Raw genomic sequence first — 11,481 nt, forward strand, 5'->3', positions numbered from 1 at the left:
TGTATATGGTATTCAGAAATGATTAAGTCTGTTATTATCGTCCAGTTCTCTTGACTTCTATCTCTCTCTTTCTTCATCTCTTATTCTCTCTTTCTCCCTCCTACTCTTACACTCTCTCATTCTTGTCCCAGCTCTCTCTCTCTATCTCCCTCTCCCTCCCCTCACCCCCCTTCTCTCTGTGCAGGTGCCTGTGCTGCTTTGGCTCACACCAGCCGCCCTGTGTGTGTGTGTGTGTGTGTGTGTGTGTGTGTGTGTGTGTGTGTGTGTGTGTGTGTGTGTGTGTGCGTGTGTGTGTGTGTGTGTGTGTGTGTGTGTGTGTGTGTGTGTGTGTGTGTGTGTGTGTGTGTGTGTGTGTGTGTGTGTGTCCTTCACACATACGAGGCTGTTTCTGCTGACCATCTGCTTTAGCTACCGCTCCCACTTGTCCTTCAGGAACACACCCTCAAAGTCACTCTCTCTCCCACTCTCTCTTTCTTTCACACACACACACACACACACACACACACACACACACACACACACACACACACACACACACACACACACACACACACACACACACACACACACACACACACACACACTGCTCCTCAATCATCCCCAGGACTTTGGTCTGGTGTGGTGTGATATTATCCATTCACAAATACAGGTGAGGAGAAATTTACAGAGAAAAGATATATAAAGACACATTATTTATATTTCATTTTCTCTACCAGAACTCTTTGACTGATGTGTTGTTGGAGACTGTATTCATCATCTGAATCTAATGTCATCATTTATAAAAACATTCATCACAGAGTGGTACCATTCTGATTTGGCAGACAATGGAATGTAATGAAGGTTGAGCTTGGTTTGGTTTGTTTGAATGGGAGAATCACCTGGGAACATCAGGATGCACTGACAGGGACATTTTGTGTGTGTGTGTGTGTGTGTGTGTGTGTGTGTGTGTGTGTGTGTGTGTGTGTGTGTGTGTGTGTGTGTGTGTGTGTGTGTGTGTGTGTGTGTGTGTGTGTGTGTGTGTGTGTGTGTGTGTGTGTGTGTGTGTGTGTGTGTGTGTGTGTGTGTGTGTGCGTGTGTGTGTGTGTGTGCGCGCTTACGCAGGCATGTGCAGGTGTGCGTGCTTCCGTGTGTGTATTTTACGTACATGTTGTTGTACCCTGACCTGTTCACCGGACGTGCTTGTTGCACCCTCGACAACTACTATGATTATTATTATTTGACCATGCTGGTCATTTATGAACATTTTAACAACTTGACCATGTTCTGTTATAATCTCCACCCGGCACAGCCAGAAGAGGACTGGCCACCCCTCATAGCCTGGTTCCTCTCTAGGTTTCTTCCTAGGTTTTTGGCCTTTCTAGGGAGTTTTTCCTAGGGAGTTTTTCCTAGCCACCGTGCTTCTTTCACTTGCATTGCTTGCTGTTTGGGGTTTTAGGCTGGGTTTCTGTACAGCACTTTGAGATATCAGCTGATGTACGAAGGGCTATATAAATACATTTGATTTGATTTGATTTACCTCAGTGCTGCATACGATGCAGTGTGTTTTGCATGTGTCAATAGGATTGTAAGTGGACTGCAGCTGGATGTGCTACGCTGGTGTTCCCACTCTGCAGTGTTCTCTCTGCTCCAGGTGCCGCTGCACCCTCAAGGTGACCCCCGTTTATCACACCACCACCTGATCCTGGACACACAGAGATGGGTTACATGAATATACTGTAGATGGGGGATGTGGGGTTAAGTGTTCCGTCACCATGTTTTTATCCTGACTAAGCACAAGAGAAAATTAGATTATGATGGTGATGATGATGATGATGGTGGTCGTGGTGATAATGATGATGATGGTGATGATGGTGATAATGATGATGATGGTGATGATGGTGATACTGTCCTTGATATTCACTGATGCCTGATTGCTCTTTCAACAGCATATTCTATATCTTATTAAAAACATGAAGATTGAATAATTTTGTCACTGAGATTGAAATTCGAGATCTTATCAGTCCCTGTATCCAGTAAAAAAATATATATTACTTGATGAATCTTCTTAACAAACCCCGTAGGACAAAGTATTCTACCGACATCTCCAAACCCTGTAGGTCAAAGCATTCTACCGACATCTCCACAATGATCACTGTGACATCATTGTATCGTCCAGACTGACAGAGAGCTGTACGCAGTGAGACGCCTGCTGGCCCCACTGGAGTGGAAATAAAAGGTGTTGCCAGCTACGCGAGGGAGATAGGAATTTGGTGAGGAAAATTGCAATAGGCAGGCCGAGCTGTGGAAATGTGTTTTCTGCGATTGGTGTGTGAAAAGTTCCTACAGACTCTTCTAGTACAGGCCGCAGCATTTCATCGCTTTGCACTTCTGATCCGTTCTGACACCCTCGCCAGATCCCAAGACACTGATGAACGCTAAGAGAGGGCAAATGTGAAAATGTTGTTCAACACACATTGAGATCATGTCAGGGCGATTCATATTTCTTGCCCCCTGCAATTTCTATCGATTCAAAGGCCTGTCAAAATATCTGCAGTTGATATTCTGTAGATATATGTATAGATATTGATATTTAGGGTTGGTTTCCCAGACACAGATAAAGCCTAATCCTGGACAAAAAATTTAACAGAAAATGTTAAATGAAGATTCTCTATTGAGTTTGCTTTTAGGACTAGGCTTTATCTGTGTCTGAGAAACCCCCCCAGAATGTATAACTACTTGAAGAACATTCACTAATTTGTATTTTGGCTATGTGGGTAGAATGTCTGTGTGATGTTATAGCTTCAAGATTAGTTAACTAGAAAATGAACAGATATCAGACCATATGATTTCAGGTCACTAAGCTTACTAAATGAATGAATAAATGACTGCACGGAGTAGTTTGAAGGAATTCATCAGTTTGAAGGAACAAGGACGTCCGTTCACACTCGACTGGAGAATTCCCGGTTGCTTCGCTCTCGCCAGGGCCGCCGACATGACCGGCGTCTCCTAAAAGGAAGCAACAGTGTGCATTCACGTCGTCGTGTATTAGAGCTGGGAGCTGGCAGCTGAAGAGAAGGAAAGTTCTTTCTTTTCACTCTCACTTAAAGTGATGCTCCAGGACTTTTGTATAATTTAAGCCAGTAGTTTTGAAGGTGGTGCTCACCATCCTAAACGGGTTCCCGTTTTTTTGTGTACCATGTCATCCAATTCTGTACTACATTATCCATTTCATATGATATGTTACATCCTGGAAAAGTATTTCTTTATGTTTTTACATTTTTGCAATTCGTATGATATGTTACGAATCTCCTGTTATTTGACGATATCTGTTTGTACTGTTTCAGAATCCAACGTTCTTCAGCTTTGTGAGAATGTCCAGACAGCTGTTTTGTGTGTGTATGACAGGTAAGTGTGCAAAAGAGGTTGTAGCTTGTTATGTTTAACACATTCCAACCGACTTGTTTTCTGTGTAGTAATTTAAGAGTTAGAAAGGCACGGTCATGCATTGAAGGCCCAGTGTAGTCATGAAAAACTGAATTTTGACTACACTGAAGGCCCAGTGTAGTCAAAATTCAGTTTTTCATGTGTTTTATATCATATTATACAGTGGTGTAAAGTACTTAAGTAAAAATACTTTTAAGTACTACTTAAGTCGTTTTTGGGGGTATCTGTACTTTACTTTACTATTTATATTTTTGACAACTTTTACTTTTACTCCACTACATTCGTAAAGAAAATAATTTACTTTTTAGTCCATACATTTTCCCTGACACCTAAAAGTACTTGTTACATTTAGAATGCTCAAGCAGAACAGAATTCTGGCACCTATCAATATAACGCTTTGTCATCCCTACTGCCTCTGATCTGTCGGACTCACGAAACACAAATACTGTTTTTGTAAATTATGTCTGAGTGTTGTAGTGTGCCCCTGTCTGTCCGTAATGTAAAATAATACAAAAATTGTGCTGTCTGGTTTGCTTAATATAAGGAATTTGATGTATAGCATTTACTTTTAGTATGTCAATTGAGTACTTTTTCAACCACTGTACTTAAGTACATTTAAAACCAGATAATTTTAGACTTTTACTTAAGTAGTATTTTACTAGGTAACTTTCACTTTTACTTGAGTAACTTTCTGTTATAAGTTATCTTTACTTTTACTCAAGTATGACAATTGAGTGATTTTCCACTGATAAAACTACCACTGTAAAAGTGTGAAAAAATGTATTCAGGACTATTCATTCAAGACTATCCGGAATCATGGTTATCCACATTAATATAGAAGTGTTTAGAAACATATTCTAAGTGACCTCAAAATGACACAATACATAATAATCTGAAACACAACCAAAACAAACAGCAAACGCATCCAACAAATGTGTAGAGTCACAAGCTTGATGTAGTCATTGCGTGCTAGGAATATGGGACCAAACCTTTGACTACTTTAATACACATATAAGTAAATGTGTCCCAATACGTTTGGTCCCCGAATATTGGGGGACAATGTACAAAAAGTGCTGTCAAACTGTTTACCCGATATGGATGAAAATACCCTCAAATTAATAAAGCTGACAGTCTGCAATTTAACCTCATAGTTTAACCTCATTGTATCATTTCAAATCCATAGTGCTGGAGTACAGAGCCAAAATAACAAAAAAATGTCACTGTCCCAATAATTATGGAGGGCATGGTAAGTATGATTTCCCTATGATGCTCAATTTGATCTGCAATTTGACCTTGGTCTATATAAATTTAGAAACAATCTGCTTTCTGCACAGGAATGGTGAAACCATGCTGATCACATAGATATTGTATAAGTAAGATGTCCCTATGATGCTCAGAGGCTGAGCAACACTAATCTGAAGTCAATTTGAAGTCAATTTGACTTTGAGCTTGACCTTTGTGCTAGAGACAAATGGTCTTCTGTGCAGTAATGATCCATGATGATCACAAGGATATACTGTACAGTTGCGGCCAAATATATTGGCACCCTTGCACTTTTCTTAAACATTTCCCTATTTCTTCTCAAATAAATTGACATTTAAATACAACTTTTGGTCACCACACCTTGTTAATGGAATTTTAACATTTTAGAACCAAATGTAGTTTTATAAACTCAAGTTTACAATTGCAATTTTGAAAATAGCATTCAATGAAAAGACCACCCTACCTACAGTACAATCAAAGATGGAGGTTTGATAATGCTGTAGGGTTACTTTGCTATCTCTGGTACTGGGGGCCTTGAACATGCGCAAGGAATCATGAAATCAGCAGATTATCAGGTGTTTTGGAGTCCAATGTTCAACCCAGCATCCAGAAACTTTCTCCATTGAAGGTTGTGGGTCTTCCAGCAAGCCAATGACCCCAAACGCAAATCAAAAGCACCCTGGAATGGTTCAAGAAGAAACTCTGGACTGTTCTGGAGTGGCCAGCGTTGGGTTCAGATCTGAATCACATCCAAAAACTATGGTGAGATCTGAAAACAGCAGTTGGTGGAAGGCACACTCCTATTTTGTTGCATTACAACCTGTAATTTAAATGGATTTTTATTTGGATTTCATGTAATGGACATACACAAAATAGTTCAAATTGGTGAAATGAATTGAAAAAAATAACTAGTTTAAAAAATATTTCAAAAATTAAAAAAGTGTATTCATGCACTTTGCTATGAAGCCCTTAAATAAGATCTGGTGCAACTAATTACCTTCAGAAGTCACATAATTAGTTAAATAAAGTCCACCTTTGTGCAATCTAAGTGTCACATAATCTATCACATCATCTCAGTATATATACACCTGTTTTGAAAGACCCCAGAGTCTGCAACACCACTAAGCAACGGGCACCACCAAGCAAGCAGCACAATGAAGACCAAGGAGCTCTCCAAACAGGTCAGAGACAAAGTTATGGAGAAGTACAGATCAGGGTTGGGTTATTAAAAAATATCAGAAACTATGAACATCTCACGGAGCACCATTAAATCCATTATTAAAAAATTGAAAGAATATGACCACAACAAACCTCCCAAGAGAGGGCCACCCACCAAAACTCACGGACCAGACAAAGATGGCATTAATCAGAAAGGCAACAAAGAGACAAAAGATAACACTGAAGGAGCTGCAAAGCTCCACAGCGGAGATTGGAGTATCTGTCCATAGGACCACTTTAAGCCGTACACTCCACAGAGCTGGGCTTTACAGAAGAGTGGCCAGAAGAAAAAAAAGCAAACATGTTTGGTGTTCGCCAAAAGGCATGTGGGAGACTCCCCAAACATATGGAAGAAGGTACTCTGGTCAGATGAGAGTAAAATGTAGCTTTTTGGCCATCAAGGAAAACGCTATGTCTGGCGCAAACCCAACACCTCTCATCACCCCGAGAATACAATCCCCATGTTTTTCATCGGCAGGGACTGGGAAATTGGTCAGAATTGAAGCAATGATGGATGGCGCTAAATACAAGGAAATTCTTGAGGGAAACCTGTTTCAGTCTTCCAGAGATTTGAGACTGGGACAGAGGTTGACCTTCCAGCAGTACAATGACCCTAAGCATACTGCTAAAGCAACACTCGACTGGTTTAAGGGGACACATTTAAATGTCTTGGAATGGCCTAGTCAAAGCCCAGACCTCAATCCAATTGAGAATCTGTGGTATGACCTAAAGACTGCTGTACACCAGCGGAACCCATCCAACTTGAAGGAGCTGGAGCAGTTTTGCCTTGAAGAATGGGAAAAAATCCCAGTGGCTAGATGTGCCAAGCTTATAGAGACATACCCCAAGAGACTTGCAGCTGTAATTGCTGCAAAAGGTGGCTCTTCAAAGTATTGACTTTGGGGGGTGAATAGTTATGCACGCTCAAGTTTTCATATTTTTTTTTAATTATTACTTGTTTGTTTCACAATAAAAAATATTTTGCATCTTCATAGTGGTAGGCATGTTGTGTAAATCAAATTATACAAACCCCCCAAAAATCCATTTTAATTCCAGGTTGTAAGGCAACAAAATAGGAAAAATGCCAAGGGGAGTGAATACTTTCGCAAGCCACTGTATGTAGCTCCAGGGTGCAAATAATTTTGTCCATGGCATTTGTCTTTATTTTCTAAATTAAAATTGTAAACTTCAAATAAAATTGGTTTGTCAATGTTGAAAATCCAATAACAAGGTGTGGAGACCAAACATTTCTTTCAATTTCAACTTATTTTAGAAGAAATAGGGAATTATTTAAGAAAAGTGCAAGGGTGCCAATATTTTACGTATTAAGTATGTTCAAATGCCGATGGTCAGTGATTTGAAGTTTGGGAAAACAATAGAAAAAATGTCATGTCATAAAATGTCATAATTTGATTGATTTAAGACTTTGGTACAGTAATCACACATTTGGCTCTATATACTGAACATTTCAGTCTATTAACTCAGGGGGGAAAGGCATATCAAAGAGGATATTCTCAGCTACAGCTGGGCGGTTAAAATCAAATATTTATGTGATTATATCTTGATATACTTACTGTACTCACTGTATGGGTCAAATTGACCCGGAACATAAACGGTGTCGGCCGAATCAAACATAAGGGAAGGGTTAACCAAATCCCATACTTTAATCTTGAAATATAACTGTGACTTTATTCTCAAAATTCTGAATAGTTTATTCTCTAAATGTTTCGACTTTATTCTTAAAAATGTATTTCAACTTTATCCTCGAAATTTCCAATCACGTTTTATACATTTTTTTCTCTTCACTTGGCCCTAATACTCTACCGTATGATCCTGAGGAGGCCTGAGCTGGTCTTCAAACACAGTCTCTGTCTTCCCCTCCACAGCTCCAAACTAGTCAACGCTACAACAGGAACAGAAACATTCTTTCTTTATCTTCATTCTATCTTCATATGTTAATTCTTTCTTTCCTGTTGGACGCACACAGCCAACTCATCCTGTCAGCTTCTCAGGATTAAATCATAAAAAAAATATATATTTGGATTTGTTTTTTTATTCAGGTCATGTTTCAACACGAAACCCCCTTTCTCCTTCAGTTATCCTTCCTTTCAAAGTGGTAAACTCTTAGATGGCCTTGAAAGTCCTGTAGTTTGGGTGCAGACTAGTATTCAGAAAGAGACTTTCCGTAAACCAAATCATTGGTTGTAAGAGGATGTTCATTCAACTATCATAGTGTAACCGCAGGGATTAGAACCCAGGTCTCCTGCACTCTATGCCATTAGACCTCGATGACATTATTCTTGTAAAAGAGATTTCATCCCAATGAGTACAAACTGTATAAATAATGGTAAAATAAAAACATTTGGTCTCAGACAGGGCTACTCATCACAAGATCGCATTCCACATCACTGCAACAATTGCGAGAGCAAGTAAACTCGTTAAGAATGGCATTTCGGTTTTCTTAAAGGGGCAATCAGCTGTTGCTAAATCCCTTTTGGATGTTTAAATTGATATTTATCCACCAATCTACATGCAAAAACAGGCAAATCTTTAAAATACACTAAATCCATTATTGAATGTGTACATACATACTGTTCCATTCCACACAAAGATTGATCAAATATATTTTTTTAATGTTATGTGTAACGGGCTTCGTAAGGATTAGACCAAGGTGCAGCAGGAACGTGTATACTCATCTTCTTTATTAAATCAAACAAAGAAAAAACAAACAAATCACGTATACAGAACAACACTAAACAGTCCTGTCATGTCATGTCATGTCATGTCATGTCATGTCATGTCATGTCATGTGCACAGACACAAAACAGGAGACAACTACCCACAAATCCCATTACAAAAACACCCCTATACATAGGACCTTCAATCAGAGGCAACGAGGAACAGCTGCCTCCAATTGAAGGTCAATCCAATGAACTAAACATAGAAATAGATAGACTAGACTGAACATAGAAATACACTAACATAGAACATAGACCAAAAAACCCCGGAACACATAAAACAAACACCCCTCTTACATAAGTACATAGCCCAACAAACCCCGAACCACATAAAACAAACACACCCTGCCACGTCCTGACCAAACTACAATAACAAATACCCCCTTTACTGGTCAGGACGTGACAGTTATGACTACCATGTCCATTCTTCCTCCCAAAGACAGACACACACACATAAAAACATGAATATAACTTAGAAATGCCTTATGAGCTTAGTTCAACTGCTTACCCCTTCAGAACCCAAAGTAAATGTAAACAAACACAGTATAGCCTCAAAACATGGTTAAAACTATAACTTTTACACAATGGATGGTCAGTTGTTGCATTTCTCCAGCCCCATCCCTCAGCTTTTTACAGAAACACTTGCGGGGAAACGCCTAGTTATTGTTTCATCAAGCAGATTGGCCCTTTAAGGCTAAGTAACTGCTGTCAGAAAATGATGAAGACTGAATCGGACTGATTCTGAGCACAAGGTTTCTCTGTCTCTTGAGTGAGCTGAATAATTGATTCTATCTCAAACCACTGGGGGAGAGAAGAATGGACTGTGAAAAGGAGAGCAGGAAGTGAGGTTTTTTAATGAGGGAATAAGAGCAAGATGGGTCTCCTTCTCAATGTCGGCTTCATAGCTGAAGAGGCTCTCCCCAGAGGGAAAAAAGTTGGCATGGGATATAATAATTACGCCATTTCCGGGATGCAGAAAAAGGTATATTTTTAGTCACTACTTTTTTCCCCTACAAAATGCCCTTTTACAGTCAGCTAATGATGTCACAGAAGAGCCGTCAGCCTGACGTCATTGACGTCATTGCATCTAGGGTCCTGACTCGGATTAATAACTTTTTAATTTATAAAACACAAAATAATGCTTGCTATCAGTTATAAACTTTGTTTACTTTGTCAAAGGGAAATAACTTCTTCAGGGATACAATTCAATGACTTGGAACTTTATTTAGAACATTTCCATTTTAGTTGTTCAGTATAAAACTACACTAACCCTTGAAGATACTTTCTTTGATTCGTACCACTACCTTCAAAAGGAGGAGAAAGTGCAGTCTCTTATATCACCATTTATAAACTGGGTGGGTCGAGCCCTGAATGCTGATTGGCTGGCAGCCGTGGTATATCAGACCATATACATTTGTTTGTACTGCTCTAATTACGTTGGTAACCAGTTTATAATAGCAATAAGGCACCTCAGGGGTGAGGAGAAAGTGAAGTGCAGTCTCATATATCACCAATTATGATACTGCACTGTAAGTATATTTAGAGTAGTGCTACTGCACACAACTGACCACTTGGGTTATAGCCAGTGCCTGAAATGCACTGAAATAGGTGCCGGTACTCATTTAAGACGCTGGCTCTCATCATATTTAGGTGCCGGTACTCATTTAAGACGCTGGCTCTCATCATATTTAGGTGCCGGTACTCATTTAAGATGCTGGCTCTCATCATATTTAGGTGCCGGTACTCATTTAAGATGCTGGCTCTCATCATATTTAGGTGCCGGTACTCATTTAAGATGCTGGCTCTCATCATATTTAGGTGCCGTTACACGTCATATTTGTAGGTCAAGATTGTATAAGAGGTCCCGGTACTCAAGCAGTAGAAAATGCAAGGTTCCAGTACTCACTACCGGTGTGTACCAGCCCAATCTAAGCACTTTGTATTTTAATACACTTGACCAAGATCGTTCGTAGCAATACTGATTTAAGACGACGTCTTAGGGGCCATGTTTTTCTTCTACTATTTAGACATGGTAGGTATATTCTACTTTCCCCACTTCCCGATGGATTTACTTATGCCATTTAATTCATCCAGCCTGGTGGTGTCAAACAGAGAAGAGATCTGGACGTGTCAAGCATGAGCTCGTGTTTGATATATTCCGTGGAATGGAAAAAGACAGGAGATTTGACAGATGTACATAAATAAGATGTTTATTCTCCCCAGGCCAGGGTTCAGAGTGGATTGGATGACTCGAAATTAGTTTGTTTAGCGTGGAGTTATTTTTACAAAAGATCTAGGTCAAGGATTTGCAATGTGTTATTGTCCTATTTAGCTAGACTCTTAGATCTGATGTAAAATGGGACTGTAACGTCTACTTCTAACTCACACTCTCAAACACGTAGATCCCCTGAATGCAGCTCACTTTCCAGCCCACTTTCCAGCTCACACTCTCAAACACATAGATCCCCTGAACGCAGCTCACTCTCCAGATCCCAATCACCTGAATTCTGATCACCTTTTCACACACCTGTATGTCATTTACACACTCTATTTAGTTCAGTTCTTTGCACCCCATCATTGTGAGGTATTGTTTGTTTTGATACACATTTCTATTCGGAGCTATGGTTTTTCCCGTATTAGTCCTCCTGTGTATCATAGTTTTGGCCATCCTCACTAACGACACTTTTTGCCTATTCCCTGCCTGTACTTTTGCCTATCGGATTTCCTGTCATTAGCCTCTTGCCTGATCGCCCCGAAAGACATTACTAGCCTTTTCCCTGCCTGTACTGTTGCCTTTTTGGACCCCCTGTGTATGACCTGCTGCCTGCCCCTGGACCCA

This window comes from Salmo salar, chromosome 04, assembly GCF_965601325.2.
Source record: "Salmo salar chromosome 04, fSalSal1, whole genome shotgun sequence".
NCBI lineage: Eukaryota > Metazoa > Chordata > Actinopteri > Salmoniformes > Salmonidae > Salmo > Salmo salar.